Source organism: Mytilus edulis, chromosome 2 (genome assembly GCF_963676685.1).
Source record: "Mytilus edulis chromosome 2, xbMytEdul2.2, whole genome shotgun sequence".
NCBI lineage: Eukaryota > Metazoa > Mollusca > Bivalvia > Mytilida > Mytilidae > Mytilus > Mytilus edulis.
The window spans coordinates 93,132,533-93,145,406 of NC_092345.1; the positions used below are offsets into that span (position 1 = coordinate 93,132,533).

General features: G+C 33.0%; 1 protein-coding gene across 7 annotated transcripts in view; it reads right to left on the reverse strand.

Moving 5' to 3' along the window:
• LOC139513458 (cordon-bleu protein-like 1) overlaps positions 1-4,211 on the reverse strand; it is a 65,719-nt gene extending 61,508 nt beyond the window's left edge. For 4 of the 7 annotated variants that reach the window (XM_071301970.1, XM_071301964.1, XM_071301977.1 and 1 more), the window contains exons 1-3: positions 4,090-4,211; positions 2,057-2,145; positions 1,303-1,400 (exon numbers count right to left, since the gene is read on the reverse strand). The gene's annotated coding sequence lies outside the window, so the exon portion shown is untranslated. Of the gene's footprint in view, positions 1-1,302; positions 1,415-2,056; positions 2,146-4,089 lie in introns of those variants that run through there. The other 3 variants (XM_071301954.1, XM_071301952.1, XM_071301953.1) reach the window with 3 other exon arrangements.
• Between the last annotated feature and the right edge of the window lie 8,663 nt (positions 4,212-12,874).

Sequence of the window (12,874 nt, forward strand, 5' to 3'; positions counted from 1 at the left end):
TCAAAACAATTATGTTCAATCTCTTCTGTTAAAAGGAAGTACATAATAATGCCCTTGTTTAATGAATTTTATTAATATAGTACTCACCCCATTTTATATTAATCCAATGCAAGTGAAAATGTTAACCTTTCCTAAACCGTATTCACCAGTGAAATGTTTTCTATTTTATCATATAAGATCAAATCATCTTATAATTTACATTGACAACATACATGTTATCCTTCCTTTTCATTTTTAACACTCTGGGAAAAAGTTCTCAACAGGATTTATAGTTACAAAATCAACTTGCAAATTATAGGTTCTGACACAGGGATACAATGTATACCGTTTCACTGAGTTCTCAACATAATTATTGACTAATTTCAGGTTTTAAAAACATTGACAATTAAATTTGGTTTTAAATGGTGTACTTAAAAGGGAAAACAAGATATCGATCAAAGGCTTATCCGTATATACTAATTTAAAATAACAAATATTTTCAACTGTTATCACTGGTAATTTAACCAAGTTGACACACTAGACTTTAAGGTGCATGACCTTTAAACAAAAGATGCGATAGAGAACAGGCACCTTATACAAGGCCAATCATTTTATCATTGATACCTTTAATAAAGTGTTCTGCAATTCAAATATTATAAAATTACAGAAGCATCATGGGTTCAAAGGCTGAGTAGGATTGTCAGAAGAAAGATTTTGAATAGACCAGACTAAATACTGACTGTAAAGTCTGCTTACAATTTACATCAAATGGGGAGAGGGAGACTAATTGGACATATGGTCTGGACATACACAGCAAAATATACCATCAGGGTACAAAACTTTGGCAAAAGTCTATTATAAGCTGACCTTGTAATTAACCTTTTGACTTCAATATCATTTTTTTTATTTGGGGAGGGGGGGGGGGGGGTGTTACAATCTTTAAAACTGCAAATAGATTCTTTTAAAACTACCCTTTTACATATTTTGTTGTTAAACTGATATGACATTTATCTAGTCGTTTCTCTATTATCTTGCTCATTCATATTTATTTGAAAATTTCAATATACTTATGAGTTTCATATCTATGCACAAATCTTACAGATTCGAAAGAGAGATGCATTTAGTTTCTTATTTTACAGACGGTTAGTTTCTTATTTTACTGATCTTGCCCTTCCCCTTTCCTCCCCCTCCCCCTCTCCAGAAAAAAAATAAAATAGAATTCACCCAGCTACTTTGTAACCCAAGAGTAAATGGTCTGGTTTTGGCGTATTGAAATATTTTCAAAGCTAGCTTAACCTAGCTTTATTAGATTATCTTTCTTACCTTAACTTTGAGGTCAAAATCTGTATATGTTAATAATTCTGCTTCTTTCTGTGTTATATAGGACAATGGCTTAAGCTCCTGATAAAATATGCCTTAAACTTTAATTATTAAACTGAAATAAATGATGACAAAAAGATAGCTTTGATATATTGATGTCATAAGAAAATAAAGTTCTGATGAGTCAAACAAAACAAGTCTTACTGTCTGAACCATCTACTTTACTGTTTTTACAATTGTCTTCAATCTTTATAGAATAATAAAAAGATATTGAAATGTGAAACATTACCAAAGGATGACCTTCAGGAAATCTGTATTTGGATTTAGTTCATGCAAGACTTGTTTCTTCTCATAACCTGTTACACTCCTGTTATAGGTAATGAGAAGAATTTGGTGCCAGCAAATGTTTAACTGACCACATTATGTATGTACCTGTGTTGTTGTTTATTTCTGTAAGTCATATCTGTTTTTGTTTATTGCTTTGTACATAAATCAGACCCTTAGTTTTCTCATTTCAATTGTTTTACATTCATCTTTCTGGTCTTTTATTGCTTTCCATGTGTACTTGGTATGTGTTTTAAACATTGTTGAAGGCCATACAGTGACCTATAGTTGTTAACTTCTACGCCATTTGGTATCTGGTGGTGAGTTGATAAGGTGACCTTTAATTGTTAACTTCTAGGTCATATTTTAACTGGTTGAGAGTTGTTATATAGTCATTGGCAATCATACCACATCTTCTTATTATTATATTTACCTGTAACAGTATTGAATGTTGTCCTTTGCTTCATAATAACATCCACCTGATAATATCTTTGGATAAACTTTTTACAATCCTTGTATTTCCTAAAACAACATAATAAATGTTATTCATGTTTTTGGAGAACTTATCATTTCTTACATATTTAAATCTATGTAAAACAATAAATATACTTATACTACGTCTTGTAATACAATTAATTTAACTTTCAAAATATCTAACCTCGCCCTACATTAGAGTGAAAAAACATCACTCACAAAATAAAAACACAATATAATAGCGAGGTATTCAACAGGGATTTAGAAATATGTAATAAAATAATATTTAGAATGGAAATGGGTAATGTGTCAAAGAGACAACAACCTGACCAAAGAGCAGAAAGAAACTAAGGCCACCAATGGCTCTTAAACACAACAAGAAACTCCTACAGCAAAAGTTTCAGCTGGACCATTAAGAAAAATGTGAAAATGGACATCACTCTAAACTCCAAAACATATAAATGGACATCACTCTAAACTCCAAAACATATAAATGAATAACAAATATATTACATAGTCAGAGATCTTATGAGTACAGCTCAGACATAAAATAAATATAAAAGTAAAGCTGAATACCATAAACACCCTGATTGTGTTTCAGCAATCATACTCCTTATAGGAAGGTTGTGACTGATAAGGTAGGTAAGTAAATGGACTACTTTTTAAAGTTTGAATAATTTTGTTTTTAACTGTACCAAATATAGTTCTCACTTCTAATAAAGGAAAGATTTTTTAATTTCTTGTGTTTGCACCTACTGCTGAACTATTTTCTATGGTCAAAGGTTAAAGAAATATTCACCTTTGAACCATAGGCAGGATGGATGGTTTGAATTATTCTTTAATTGTTAAATTAATAATCATCTGACAAGATAAGTACCTTACAAATGTAATATTCCATTAATTTAAAAAAAAATATTCTAGGATGATTTTTTTGACTGATCAGCTTCTCTTCTTTAAGCAGAATAATCTAGTTAACATAATGGAGTAGATTCTTGATGTTTTTTTTATAAAACTGCAGAATGTTCATAAGGCCTAAGGGAGATAACTCAACATATTTTTCCTATTGCAAAAATTAAAGGTCTCTATATATCAATGCTAGGTGGACAAATCTTAAAGCAACTATATAGATCTTAAAATGATAAATCAAAGTACAAATTTACATTGGAACAATAAAATTGAGAATGGAAATAGAGACAATAACATGACCAAAGAGCAGAAAACAGCCAGAGGCTACCAATGGGTCTTCAACACAGCAAGAAAATACCCCACCTTAAGGCCTCAGCTCGCCCCTAAACAAAATGTGCACTAGTTCAGTGAAAATGGACATCCTAAACCTAAAAACATATGAAAGAACTAAAATTAACAAGAATGTGTCAATAGTACACAGATACCCCACTCTCATCATCCTTTTCTATTATCAGGACTATGAAATTGGGGTCAAAACTCATATTTTGCATTAAAATTTATTTAGAAATATCATAAAATAGTGATATATGTTATATATTTATGTGATTTCACTCATACATCAAATAGTTTTACACCTTTATAGCTTGCTGTTCAGTGTGAGCCAAGGCTCTATGTTGAAGACAGTACATTGACCTATAATGGTTTACTTTGACAAATTGTGACTTGGATGGAGATTTATCTCATTGGCACTCATACCATATCTTATTATATCTATTGATAAATGTCACTTACAATTAAGCTTCCAAAATCCCTTTACATAGTCATTCTAAAAAAATTCATAAACATTTTCTATAATTGCAGATTAGAACAACGGCATAGTGTTAAAGAGTTGAAGTTTAAAAAAATCATGTGGATTAGTTTATAGGCAATAGGAGTCTGGTCCAAAAAAGGGAGGTAAATTGACATGTAAAATGTTACATAAAATTTAAGATTTTTTCCCCAGAAACATAAATTTCTTTATCAAAAATTATTTTTTTATTTAAATAAATTGATTTTAACTGATGAATTCTAAGATGTAAAACTTACCATTGTAAAGATTAAAACGAATGATAAAGTGATTCAAAGTCCAACTACAGGTCAAAATTCTGATGTCCGTCACACATTAGAGTCACTACAACACTTCCCAAAAATCACATTCTAATTGTCCTACAACAAAACAGTGACATCGTTACACAAAAGGAATACAAGCATATACAAATACCACAATACCCATATTTTATCGTAATGTAAATATTTACAGATAGATAAAATACCTATTTGGTAATATATTATAGAATGTTATCAAGGGGTATCCGTACTCATTGTGGGTGTAATTTTTATTCCATCACTTTATATATATGAAGTTAATCTTATTAAATCCCTGCAGAAGAGATCAGTAGCTCTCTGATGAAAGGTGACTAAACCATTGACTGATTTTCAAGTAAACTTTGGATTCATATATTTTTCAAGGGTTTATGTTTGTTTTACATATTTTCTAAACTGAGGCAAAATAGTTTTTTATGGCTATACTATTTTATGGTTCTGCAAAAGTAATTTTTTCTGCAGTATACAATATTCAACATGATTTTTTAGAAAATTTATCTGCTTCTCTGCTTCCATTCTTCATTTGATTTTTTTTTATGACATTTTAAGATGTTGTTAATTTATAGATAATCGGTTGCCTATAACAATTGCATTTATATTATCAAGATTTCAACTGCCTATAACAATTGCATTTAAATTATCAAGATTCCAACTGCCTATAACAATTGCATTTAAATTATCAAGATTCCAACAAGACACTCTTCATAAGATAATATTACTAGCATAAAACACTTCAATAATGTAAAAAGCTAAGTTATAATATAGTTAAGAGTAACTGAGTGAAAATACTTTTTTTTGACTGTCTTGACCATATCTTTTTTGATACTATTATCCAAACAATTCTTCTATTTCAATAGGCCAGATTTACTGTTATAGTTAAGTTATTTACAGATTTCTGATGATTTTTGGTTTTAAGTTTTTTTATTATTCATCTTAGTTTTCAACTTCATATCCCAAAACAAATTTGTTTTTAACATAAATAATGCTGGTGGTTTACCTTTGAATTATTTACATTTTTTGTTGCCAAATTTAGCTTTTTTTATAACTGTACTGTGTCACATAGTTGTTTCTATCCTAGTCTTTTGGTCACCAGTTCTCACATTGGAAATCAAACCACATTTCCATATTTTCTTGTTAATTTGTAAGTGCCTTTGTATGTTCTCTTGAGAATTATGACTTCAGTTCATTACAACACTGGTTGATGATGATGATGATGATGATGATGAGTGTTTTGAGGTGAAGGTTATATCACTTTCTTAAATAATTCTCAAGATCTAAGCCTGATTTGATCCCTGTTCTAAATAGAGCACAGTTATCATGTATTTTTTTGCCAAAGGGTACGTACATGCAACAATTTTTCAACTTGATACACTGGGGATGACTTGCAAAGTTTTATTGTTACTTGATAATAGAGCAGTGAGATTTATTTAAAAAATTTACAATGAATATAATAATGAGGGGGGATAGGACCCAGAGCTCCAGATAAGCTGCGTATTTGCGTGATCACGCAATGCAAATAATAAAAAACCCAATGCAATTGCCCATTGCAGGGTTCAATAACCCAATTAATTCAAAGGAAAACCCAATTATATTCCAAAACCATGAGTTCTCAACCCTTTTATTGGCCCCCATTTGCGTTATTTACCCTTATCTGTTTACAGTCGTCGCGTAAACTATTTTAATTTTTTATAATATTTATAATTGGAAATTTCCTTTCGTTCTAAAAATAGATCCCTGCATCAAGTAGCTGAAATGGGTCCCTGTTAGAGTTTGTCATTGCTCAATAGGTACATGTGTTTTTGAAAACATTTCGATCTTCTCGGCGTTTATCCAATTAACGTGTGTCATGTAGTCATATTTTTTTTTGCATTGCTCGGGATTTATCATAACATACATTGAATTAAAACGAAAATGAATGTCCGGTAAAAATATTGAATAAAAGCATGTTTTCTGCTTCTTTTGAAAAGCTGAGGGAAAGTTATGATGATAACAAGACTCAGCAAGTGTTTTAGGAAGCCGTCGAACACACGGGCGTGTGTGCGTACCTTAACGAGAACATTACTAAGGTTTCCTCAAAAACGAAATTAGTTGGAAAAAATGAAAGGCCAAACACGTGAGGCCAAATCAATTATGACTCGATAAAGCATCAGAAACCAAAAGTTCTAATAAAAGACAATTAAACCCAGATTTATGAAAATTGGAATAAAACAAAAACATTCAAGTATTATTAGAGTTTATAAACTTTTTTTTTGTTTCATTTTACACTGGTCTCAGAATTTATTATATAAAGGTATAAGACAAGTGCCTGTGAATACACATATCCGTTTTTTTTACAGTTTATATGAGAAAATACAAAACTGGCAGAAGGTTTGAAACGAAACAAAAAGTAAACCTACAATTGCTCCTCAGTGAATAAACCAAATTAAAACAGCTAGAAAATAACCCTAGTAACCCTAACCCTAAACCAAATATAACAGCTAAACAAAAAAAGAAACATATTTAAGATGGAAAAAAATCTGGGGTTGATATTGCCTAAATATTCAATATTGTGTTGATGAAAAAACCCAATACATTAAGGAGCTTGGTGGTGAAAAACCCAATTTGATATTAACATGAGGGGTGAATTGGAATTGATAATGCAATTAAAAAACTTTATCACCCAATTATATAAGAAAATGGTGGGTAAAAAAACCAATTTGTGAATTCTTATCTGGAGCTCTGATAGGACCTTTATCGGGACTCCGGGATCGGGTGTTTTAAAGCTCGGGATTTCGGGATTGACCCTTTTGGGATCCGGGAATTCTTTTTTGAGAATTTCGGGACCTAAGGATTTTGTGTTTTAAAGCCCGGGATTTTGGGATTTCGTTTTTTCAAGCCCAGGATTTCGGTATCAGGACCCCTCCTATCCCCCCTCAATAATGAATATGAACTGATAAACAGACAACATGACAGATGCCAAGCAATGGCAATCAATAGCTTTAGGTCACATTATAATTATGATAACGACACATGGACCTTCCACGGTCAGTCAAAGGAGCTCAAAAGAAGACTTGATATGAAGTAAATGCCAATCAAAACATAAGTTTTAAAGAAAACCAGATAGAATCAATGCAAGAAGAAAAAAATGGCCATCAGTCCACAAAATACAACATTGAAAAGTAACATGAACCCCACAAAATCAGAGATGAACCTGGTCAACCCCTCCAGAACTGATGTTGTTTCTGCTCCACTGGTACCACTCGTACATGTCCTAGTGTGTGTACAATTATACAATGGCAAGTTATGTTGGGCCAAAATAAAAAACATGTTTGTTTCCCCTCGCCCAGACTGGGTCAAAAATAAGCCCCCGAGTCAAAAAATTATTTTCCCCCAAAAAATCGGATTTTTTTTTTATTCCCGAAAATAATTCGTTTCCATTCCGACATTGGTTCCGATATTACCGGAAGTCTTCCCGGAACTCCCTGGAGTTATCTATCAATTAAGCGGTATGTATCGAGGGTAAACTGTCTGCTTGAAAGATGGGCGACAAGATCGCATTGTCGTCTTCTGTACGAATTAAGTACAAGGACGCGTCAAAGGTGTTACCCATCGTGGTAAATAGATTATACAGCTTTTCAAAAAGGTGCACATGGAACGATGTGTTGAACGATTTAACTACAGATGATGGTCACAACATAGATAAATTAGATGAAGTGACAGTTTCTGTGTTAGTCCGAGATTACTCTGACGTCGAACGGCTGTTTTGCCAGACAAGCTGGGGCCGTGGTCCAATGGCCCAGCTTGTCTGGCAAAACAGCCGTTTGACGTCAGAGTAACCTCGGACTATTTCTGTGTCTGATAAGATGGCTAACGGTGTGACTTTTGAGCCTGATGTTGCTGAAGAAATAAGAGTTGTTCATGATTTTGACAAGAGACTCAAATACGTCGAATTTGACATTATAAGGGACGCACCACCTTCAAATGGCAAAAACAATAATCAGACTAATAGTAATGCACAAAATGCATTTAACCTCCTAATGAGAAAAGCTAATACTAGGGCAAACTCGAAAGTGCCTTCCAAACATGATGAAACAGCACCAAGATTTACTGGTAAGTATGTTAAAATTATTTAAGGTAAGAATTTTCTTTATTTTCTTGAAGGCTTGAGATGGTGTATGGTTCATGTCATTATAAATTAACCTGCCCCACACCAACTCAATTTCTATCTACATCCCAAACATTTGGCCTGGAAAATGGTGTGGGAGGGGCTAAAATGGTAACTTCCTAGGCGAAATGCTGCCGAAATTTTTTACAGGTGTGGACTTTGTCATTTTTTATACCCCGCCACACGTAGTGGGGAGGTATTATGTGATACCCTCTGAAAAATTTGTAGGTGTAAAGGGGAAATATTATATATACTGAACATGATAGTGATTAATTTTTTAGCTCATCTATGTGGGCTATTGCTATTCACTATATGTCCGTCGTCGTCGTAAACTTTTCAAAGGTAATTTAAGTTTACGACGATGTCGGACATATATATTAATCACTATCATGATTGGTATATAATATTTTCCCTTTACACCTACAAATTTTTCAGAGGGTATCACATAATACCTCGCCACTACGTGTGGGGGGGGGGGGGGGAGGGTATAAAAAATGACAAAGTTCACACCTGTAGGCTGTAAAAAATTTCGGCAGAATTTCGCCTAGGAAGTTACCATTTTAGCCCCTCCCACACCATTTTCCAGGCCAAAAGTTTGGGATGTAGATAGAAATTGAGTTGGTGTGGGGCAGGTTAATTTATAATGACATGAACCATACACCATCTCAAGCCTTCAAGAAAATAAAGAAAATTCTTACCTTAAATAATTTTAACATACCAGTAAATCTTGGTGCTGTTTCATCAATTTTGGAAGGCACTTTCGAGTTTGCCTGAGTATTAGCTGAGGGTGGTAAAGGGGGGTGCTTGCACGAAAAAAACGTGAAATAAGACATAATTTCACGTTGGACGTGAAATAATTTTTGTAATGAACGATGCACGAAGAATAAATACTTTTATTTGAACCTTTTGTGACTGAGTCACTGTCTTCTTATATATATTAACTCTTTGTTTTACTTGATATTCCCGATTTAGTATACACATTTATGATATAATTGGTTTACGGCTTTTAAAAAAGTATTTCTTGACGATCCCTGCCAAGTGTTTGAATTTTATTTGAAAAATACCGAGCACACAAAATAAGACTTTGAAAATCACGATGCACGTAAAATTAAATAAGCAGAACACGTTGAACGAGGCACCCGTCTTGCACGACTGAACGTCAAATAAAAAAGTAAAACCACGTTGAACGTGAAATAAAAAACGGCGATCACGTTGAAGGAAAATAACCCTTTACCACCCTCTTTGCTTTTCTCATTAGGACGTCAAATGCATTTTATGCATTACTACCAAAAGGATTGATAATCTAAATAAATACACTCAAATTGAGCAATAACAACTGATAAGTGGCCTCCAGTGGACAAGTCAAAACATCCATGACATCCGGTTGGAAAAAAAAAAATTACCCGCCTGCCTGGTCTGTTTACAAAGAGTAGACGCGGGGGAGGGGAAACAGACATTCTTTTGAATGTGGCCTTGGACAAAAAGCAATGAAATTGAAATAATTAGGTCACGGTCTAAGGACTTACTTTTCTTTATCTAACGGACAAGGACTTGATATTACTTTCAAAACAAAGAACGGGGAATGTTTTGCTACCATGTAGATTTACTGTTGCATTTTAAAAGATGCAAGCTAGGCTGATTTGATGGAAGTCCTCTTCCTTTCAGTTTAATTTAGTGGCGGGAGTATTCACTAAATACACAGTGGAACTGGAAAGACTATGAAATATTTCCGGAAAAAAATATTTCTGAAAAAAACTAAGAAAAATAAGTTTTGGTCCATTTCGAAATATGAAAAAATCAAATGAAATCAAAATCATATCAAAATTTATTTTTTGTCGATTAACAAAGTAACACAAGCTCTAATGAGCTTTTAAAACCGACATTAAAATACATAACAAACAAGCAAAATTACGGCAAACAAAACACACATACACACAGTACAAAAAGAATGAATGCACATACATGACATAAGAAAATAAAAAAGTACTGTTTATACAGATAAATTATAAAATCATAGCGAACTAATTTTAGTATAAAAGCAGCAAAAAAAAATAAGCAAAGCTCAAATCACAAATCACTTGCATGCGCTGCCATTCCAGGTCCGTATTAGATTAGAAAATTGACTTCGAGAATTTTCCTGTCTTATGAGGTTTAGTAGCTCATTCCATAATTATGAAGCAGTGCCAGTATAACGAAAGGAGTTTAGTCCATATCTTGTAGTTTTTACTCTCGTTTTGTCAGCCTGTATCCTTCGATCTTTTAAAAATAATAACGTTGAGTTTTGATATTTATGAGGACATGACTTTTCTTGTGTACAATTTAAAATGTTGTTATTCCAATGGTTCTTAGTCTGCGAAATTTTTAAGGTGGAAGTTTAGAAGTCAAAAGTAAATTTCTATGGCTGCTTATATATTCCTCATATATGAAGCGCAGAGCTCTTTCCTGATTTTTTTTCATTTTTTTTTTGGTGTTTTTTTTCACTACAGAAATGCCAAAATACCGGACAATAATTAAAATTCGAGAGAACGAAAGAAAAGTAAGCTATTAGACGTCCCAACCTGTCCCAACCTGTCCCAAAACTGCGCGCTGAAACCAAATCAGAATGGAACCGTGAGAAACCTACTTTGAAAACGAATGATGAATAAATATCTTTTACAGTTGATTTCTATAAATCTGAGACTGAGGTACTGAACATAGTCTCAGTGTCACTTTTTTTTTTTATTATAGGGAACACTTCAACGATGTAGGCAGTGAACAGAATGATTATACTGTATTCATATTCAAACAAGGGAGCATATCAAAACAACTCAAGATGGGTATTTTACCAGTATTTAGAACAAGGGAACAAGGTATCAATCTATCAACTTCAGAGGAATAACTATGTTGCCAGTTATAGACAAGATTATGGAAAAGAAACTATCATCAAAGAACGAATAAAAACATGTCAAAGAAACCCCACCCTATATATATGCATATATAATTATATGGCAGACTACGAACTGCAACTCACAAAAGATATACCGCGACAACCACATGCTTCGTATGGTATTATCAGTAGACATTCATGACAATTAAATGGGGACTGATTAAGGATCTGCAAGATTGAAAACAAAAAGGAAATGTTTAAAACAATCAAATCCTTTAGTCCATATAATTTTCAATTGCAAAGTGCAACAGTAAAAATTGTCTGGTAGTAAAATTTGCTCCTGTACTTTGTTTTGTGTAGTAAGAGGCATATTCCTGTATTCGCTATTCTGTGTGTTTTGTTGGATGCATTTCTTTTTTTATCGATCTGATGAGGTAAACCATTTTCAACTGATTTTTATAGTTTATTCTTACATTGTACTGTTTCAGGTTAGAAGAGGGTTGTCGCGTCCAAACGAGTTTAACCCCGCCAGATTCTATCCCTGTCCCAAGACAGACGCGGCGGTAATTTGGTGGTTGTCGTTTGTTGCTACGAATAACATATTTGTTTGTGTTGATTATTGTGTACATACATTAGACCAATAGTTTTCTCGTTTGAACTATTTTACATTTGTCATGTCGGTGCCTTTTATAGCTGACTATGCGGTATGCGCTTTGCTCATTGTTGCAGGCCGTACGGTTACCTATAGTTGTTAATTTCCTTGTCATTTGGACTCTTGTGCAGAGATTTCCATTGGCAAATATACAACATCTTCGTATTTGATATATATAATCCTAAACATCTCACACAATTAAACAGCGTAAACAGTAACCTAACGACCAGACCTGTAAAATTGGGTCCAATGATATACCATCAATGTAGAAAGCCACGCATCTTCTTGAAAATTCCAGTAAAAAAAATATTTTCATGCATGGTTAATTTATCAATGTTAAGATTTTGTGTTTTGGTCTGTTTTTCAAGATCAAAAAGCAATATAGGTTAACTATATTTGGTGTATAGAATGATTGTAAGGTATACATTATTTGGATGGAGAGTTGTCTCATTGGCACTCATACCACATCTTCCTATATCTATGCATGTCTAGCCGATATCATCTTACCTTCACATCATTGTCATGGTTATATGGTAATTTTTTAGTGTTTGTGGTTTGTTCTGTTTTTCAAATAATAATAACAAAAGGTCAACTATATTTGGTGAATGTAATTTAATTGTAAGGTGTACATGTGTAGATACCCTCACACTTTTTCAATGGAAAATTAAACAAACTATGGTACAAGTCTGTTAGACAGTTTTAATGCGACCTTGACCTCATTGCCATGGATCTTTAGAAAGGTTTATTTTTTGTCTTCCTTTTAGAACAACCTTTATCTTTAAGACTTTTAACAGAAAATCAATGGTTAGTAAAGCAAGCTAGACATGTCAGCGTGTGCACACTTGTTTCAATGACTATATAGACAATAAGTCAACTATACTAGTATTTGGTGCATGTAATGATTGTATGGAGTTCATGTGTTAAACAGTTTTTATGTGATCTTGACTTAATTGTCATGGATCTTTTGCAATATTAAGTTTTTGTCATACTTGTAGAACAACATTTATCTTATTGACATTTTTGACATAAAATAAATGGTCAGTAAAGCAGACGAGACATTTCAACG